The 6,660-nt window shown below is 38.2% G+C and overlaps 1 protein-coding gene across 2 annotated transcripts in view; it reads right to left on the reverse strand.

Annotated features, from left to right (window-relative positions):
• The window catches only part of STK33 (serine/threonine kinase 33), a 145,434-nt gene that overhangs the window by 87,800 nt on the left and 50,974 nt on the right, over positions 1-6,660 (reverse strand). The window contains exons 1-2 of one of the 2 annotated variants that reach the window (XM_011954381.1): positions 853-884; positions 304-368 (exon numbers count right to left, since the gene is read on the reverse strand). The exons of the other annotated variant lie outside the window; for it this stretch is intronic. The gene's annotated coding sequence lies outside the window, so the exon portion shown is untranslated. Of the gene's footprint in view, positions 1-303; positions 369-852; positions 885-6,660 lie in introns of those variants that run through there. 2 annotated transcript variants of the gene reach the window in all.

Raw genomic sequence — 6,660 nt, forward strand, 5'->3', positions numbered from 1 at the left:
AGAAATGACAAAGAAATGTTCTTGAATTTTGTCTATAAGGTTCCAAATAAATGGACTCTTCACTACCTCTCAGTTTTCATATCTCCTCTCTCTCAGATACAGTAGCCTCTTGCTGCTCCTCTAATATGCCAAGTATACTCCCTTCTCAAGGCTTTGTCCTTCTGCTTCCTCTGCCTGGGATGCTTTTCCCTCCAACATTCACACAGTTTGCTCCCGTGCTTCACTGTGCCTTCCGCTCATTTGAAAGGCTTTCTTTCCTACCACATCATCTAAAACAACAAGCCCACACTCTCCGCCCCTTACCTTGCTTTACTTTTCTTCATGCCACTTATCATTTCACTCAGGAAGTTTCATAGTAGAGTCCTCTCCTACTTTTATTGAACAGATGGTTCTCATATAAATGGTTTCAGAGCATGCAAAGCCATCCAGTTCATTTTATTCACTTCGAATAACCAAAATCTGACCATGGTAAGTGTTCCCCAAAAGGAGGATTTAGAGGTCAATCTCATTTGTGAATAGATTTTAAAATCCTAAATGCTGTACTTATATTTACCCCAGGTAATGTATACAGTGTATTATAAGATTATTAAATAGAATTAATAGATAAGTCAGCCCAATAAATATAACCTTTCATCAAAGTGGTGGGAAAAAATTTCTATTGTGATTAAAACTTATAATGGAGAGTATGGGGACAGGCACATTAAAAGTGCCCTCCAGACAGGCAGAGGAAGAAAAGAATGCAACTGATGCCACTCAAAACACACACACACACACACACACACACCCCTCTTATAAACACTTAACCTGGTTTTTCAAGAACATGTAGCAAGACAAAGAAAATTCAGAATGTACCCGTATCACTTTGCAAAATGATTTAACTTCAGGTCTAGAAGAAAACGTTTTGCATTTCAGGTTAAGTATAAAACCTATAACCATCAATGACTCAGAGCAGTGGAGTAGATCTGCAACTAATAGGCTTTCTGTTTGGGAAAAATAGTGCTTTCTCTCTGCAGGTGTAGAGAAGTCCCATGTCAGATGTGTAAAACATCATTTTTTGCATACATGAAGAATACTGACTTTACGGTACTTTTTATAAGAAACTGTAAGAAGCATTTGTAACGTACAGTTTTATTTAACTGCAGTTGAGTTCCTTCATGATAAACAGTACTCCTTTTTTTTTTTTTTTTTTATTATACTTTAAGTTCTAGGGTACATGTGCATAACGTGCAGGTTTGTTACATATGTATACTTGTGCCATGTTGGTGTGCTGCACCCATCAACTCGTCAGCACCCATCAATTCATCATTTATATCAGGTATAACTCCCCAATGCAATCCCTCCCCCCTCCCCATGATAAGCCCAGTGTGTGATGTTCCCCTTCCCGAGTCCAAGTGATGTCATTGTTCAGTTCCCACCTATGGATAAACAGTACTCCTAAAAGCATACTTACAATATCCTTCAAAGTTTACAAATATATATATATTCACAAATTTTCAACGGAATCTTTAAATATTAAAATTTTCATTTTAAGATAGATTTTGGGAGATCTAAAAACAGCTATTCTTTTCTTAGCTTTGTTCAGAAAGCATTTCCTTTAATTTTCATCAATTTTTCAATAAGTCATTATTGTATCACTGACATTGTCATAGACTTTTGAGTACTTTCTCGCTCCTCCAGCCTTTTGATTTATCAGTTGCCTTAGACGCACTCAGTAGCTATAGTCATAAAGCACAGGAATTTTTTCTATTACTCACTGAGAAGTTTCATTTTTGCTCTCCAGTCTACCAAGCCCTACATTTGCCAAAGTAATGTTCTACTTTCTTACCACAGCAATTCTAAAACAATAGGTTGAATAGCTGCATGCAAAATTTCTTGACAAGAATTAGATTTCAAATTTAACTTCTTTTTGCCTGGCTGAATTCTAATTATTTTAGCTTAAACAAAAACCAAGATAGAACAAATGTTTACTCACATTTATTTCTTTCTCATTTACGAATTGATCTGAAAGATTTGTTACTAAAACAAATCTACTATCTCACAGGACAAAAGATGTCACTCATGTTTTAGAGGCTTAAAATTAATCAAGTATTGCAAACTTATGTAAACACAAAGATTAATAGCTCTTTTTCTATAGAATCATGTAATTATCTTTAAACAGGACTTTAGATATAAAAATATGTATTACAAAACCAAAGAATCTTCTAACACAATAATGGTTCTTTGTGTCTCCAAAGATTGGACATACATAGGAATCGGACATAATATAAGTAAATAAAATAAGTTCAAATCATGTCAATATTAAACTAACACATGAGCCTTCCTTTGGCTAAAGGTTTTCATTTTATTTTTAGAACTAAGGCAAGTCAATAAAACAACTCTGATACCAAAAATCTCTGAGCTTTTATTTAATCATAAAAAGGTCTCTTACATATTGGCCCTAGAAGATACACTTATAGCAATTTCCTCAAGAAAATGAACACAGGAATGGTTTTATAAGATATAACTAGCTACAATTTTCTTCTCCAAAAGCAATTTTTTAAGTTTTCTTTACTAAGACTGTGTCTACAAGAAACCTAAATAGTCAATTCAGTCAAAAATATGTTTTATTCAAGTAAAGGGAAAAAAAAACTTATGGATTGTCTGACATTCTGCAGACCAAGCCAAATGACTGACTGCTTTTGTAACATGTTTACAAAGCCTAAAGAAGGGCCCAATGAGTTTTCTAGTTCATATTGCCATATTTTAAGGAAGACTAGCACTTGCTTATTATTTTCATTAAGGGCGTGATTAGGAAAATGAGTCTGTATTGTCTTATAAAAGGATTTACAGTATATTTAAAATTTACATTATTTCAGAATTTTAAAAAATGTTTGACTGGTGTTTGCTTTAATTTTTCCTTTCTATTTTGATTTGCATGATGTTCCTTACTGATTAAGCTGTAATACGGAAGGACAGTCTTAAATGTGGCCCCTATACTGACAGTTAAAAGCGAGAACAGAGGTCAGGCGGTGGCTCACGCCTACAATCCCAGCACTTTGGAAGGCTGATGTGGCTGGATCACGAGGTCAGGAGATCGAGACCATCCTGACCAACATGGTGAAAACCCATCTCTACTAAAAATACAAAAATTAGCCAGGTGTGGTGGCATGCACCTGTAATCCCAGCTACTAGGGAGGCTGAGGCAGGAGAATTGTTTGAACCCAGAAGGTAGAGATTGCAGTGAGCCAAGATCGTGCCACTGTACTCCAGTCTGGCAACGGAGCTAGATTCCGTCTCAAAAAAAAAAAGGGGGGGGAGGGGGGAACAGAAATTGCAGTTCAGAGACAGTGGATAAACCAGGAAACCCTCTCCCTGATTCTTCCCTGTTGATATCAGTCTTTTCTCCCTCTCCATTATAAGCAACCAGAAGCTGGCCGGGCACAGTGGTTCACACCTATAATCCCAACACTTTGGGAGGCAGAGGCAGGCAATCACTTGCGGTCAGGAGTTCAAGACCAGCCTGGCCAACATGGTGAAACCCCATCTCTACAAAAAATACAAAAATTAGCCAGTCGTGGTGGTGTGCTCCTGTAGTCCTAGCTACTCAGGAAGCTGAGGTGGGAAAATCGCTTGAACCCAGGAGGCAGAGGTTACAGTGAGCTAAGATCACACCACTGCATTCTAGCCTGGGTGACAGAGCGAGACTCTGTCTCAAAAAAAATAACAAATATAAAACTAAGCAACCGGAAGCCAAAGACCTTTCTTCAACACAGGCCCTTCCTTGTACATAATAGGCACTCAGTGAAAATTTTTGGGTGGTGATTTTGTGGAAAAGAGCCAGAATCACAAATCACTTAGTTAGAAAAACAGGCAGGAATACAGGAAAAGTTGTCAAAGAAATGAGGGGATCACATGGAGAAGAGATATCTCAAGGGGAATGTGAGGGCTCTCTTCACATTTCTGAAGAAGATAAGGCATACAGGATTAGACTTCTGTGTGATTTGAAGAGAGAGTGAGTGCCAATTTCCATCTAATATAAAGGGCTTCCTGACATTTATAGCTGTCAAAGATAAAAGGAAAGACTATCTCAGTGACTACAAGTGTTTGAGTAGAGGCTGGAGCGTCAGTTGGAAGAAGGGAAGCAATGGGGGAATTTAAGCACAGACTAGGACGTATTGAGGTTCCTTCTACCCCTAAAATTATACGAAGATGAATCACTCCCAACAATCATCTGAGATGTAGCAGACATTTAAAGGAATGGAAGTGGCATTGTTCCTCACCTCCACTGTGGAGATTTCAATATTATAATGGGGATCCAGATCAGACCAAACCAGTTACAGCCCTAAAATTCACCTCAGTCAACATGAACTCCACCTGTAACAGATCAGCATTATTGGAATTTATCCTGGGGTGGGGAGGGGCATAGTAAGATGCCGGGGGGCAGATAAGCCAGAAGGCTGGATGTGCTAAGAAGTAGTGGCCCTGCCTAGAAAAGAAAAAGATAAAAAACAGAAGAAAAAATATTGTAAGAAAAAGGAAATAATCCCTCCTTCCTCTTCATGAAATCAGAGAACAGGTCTAAGAGCGAGCAAGTGGGCCCACATGTAGCTAAGGCAGACAAAAAATTCAGTGTTGCCAATAGACTCTTGAAGAAGTAAAGCTGCTCTAAGGATCCAAACAGGAAGGCTCTGCTGTGCTCCATCCAGGAAGCTGAAAAGAAAATAGTCTCCTCATACTCAGGAATCTTAATCCAATAAGCAAAAGATCAATAAGATCAGGAATTCAATAGTAAATCTGGGAAGTCTGCTAGCTTTGACTATCATGCACCAATTAAAACTTTTTCAATAATAAATATATTAATGTAAAATTCCATAGTCAGAGTACCTGTCCTCTACATCAAACATTCTCAAGAGTACTGAGAGAGAGGAGCTGTCCAAAGCCAGCAACTTTCCAGGAAAACTATGTAGTTAGCTGAGGAAATGGGTGATGTAACACTCTGACTTGGATGTTTCATTCCACATGAGGAAAGGCACTCTGATCCTCAAGATCACGTTCAAGGGATGAAAGCACAACTGAAGGATTCAGGCAACTTTCCCCTTATAGCCAGATCACTGCAAACTTGACAACTCCAAACGGTCTACAACAAAATGCCAACAACAGATTCCAAAATCCCTGTCTTCAAGTTTTAGCAGAAATAATATTAATTTAATAAAACAGAAACAACAACAAAAACTACACTGAACTGTGAGCCCCTCCAGGGCAGGAACCATGTCCTATTTACGTTGCCATTTACGTCCAGCAAAAGGCCTCCATTAAGTAAGGATTATTGATTGAAAGTCATTAACTGATTGATGGAAACAGTGTTTTGGAGCTTACAAATATAACATACAAGGCAGGTACCCAGTATAAGGCAGCCAATGACCTGACATGTAAACGAAGTCAGAATGTATCTGTGAAGTCTCCAAGGCCAAAAACTGCACCTCCACCATAATGAAGCCCTCACTCCATCCTGTACCTTTCCTTCTGGAGCAAAATGTCAAAACCCCTACACCCAGCCTGACTCCAATCAGGCTAAATTTCCACCTGATTCTGAAAGGCTCCCTATCAGACAAGATGCTATAACTGCATCCCCATCTTATGTTCTAGTCAACATTTTTAGTTTTCAGGAGTCTAAAAGGATATAAACACGTAAGTATTTATTTTGGTGATGGACCATATTGTCAAACCCAAAGGGCTTCTGCTAGCCTTACCTACTCCCCAACAACTATAGGCATTGGTCATAATAATCCTTATTATTAATATCTTCATATTCAAAAAAAGATCAGTATTTTTGCAGACAGAGTAACTAACAATAATCGGTTTTTCTTTCATAACAAAACGTGTAAGTAACAGCTAAGACCAAAAAGATTCATGTGAGACATAAGATAACTTTCCAGGCTCCCTAGCCACATAATTTCAAGTAAGAATGCTTGTTTTCTGGGAGAGCCTGTTTCCTTCGATCCCAGTGATGAGCCACTTATCCACAGCACACAAATCCTAGGCTCATAGCCAGAACAAAAGCATTTAGAATGTCATAGCTGAGGAATAAATGTGCCATGGCTGTTAAATTCAGCAAAACAGGAAAGATAAGGGAAGACTGCATCTGGCACCAGAACTACCTAGTAAGAAAAGGCACTCAGTGGCAAGTTTTCTATAAGTCTGATCAGTAAGAGTATCTAGAGGGCAGTTAGGAGTCCAGCAAAGAGCATCAGAGGCCCACAGGAGAACAGACCAAATGAGAATCCAGCCATCTAATAGTTTATGTATATATCCAGCACATACTTTAATACCTGTGATATACTAAGGACTGAATTAGGGATAAAGAGATTATGAAGGCACAGGCTTCACTCATAATGATTATGATAATGACAACAAATATAAACAAAGGATAAAAGTGATACAAAAGATGGAGTGGCCAGGGAAGTAATACGATCTAGTGGGACACACACAGTTTTTAGAATGAGAGATACCAGGGTTTGAATTCCACTCCTGTCTCTTATTAGCTCAGTTCCCCCGTATGCAAAGCAGAGATAGCAGCAGCAACTATCTTGTTTTCTTTTTTTCTTTTTCTTTCTTTTTTTTTTTTTTTTGTTTTTGAGACAGAGTCTTGTTCAGCATTGAAAAGATGCTCATGTTCCTTAC

This window comes from Colobus angolensis, unplaced genomic scaffold (genome assembly GCF_000951035.1).
Source record: "Colobus angolensis palliatus isolate OR3802 unplaced genomic scaffold, Cang.pa_1.0 Scaffold381, whole genome shotgun sequence".
NCBI classification, from domain to species: domain Eukaryota; kingdom Metazoa; phylum Chordata; class Mammalia; order Primates; family Cercopithecidae; genus Colobus; species Colobus angolensis.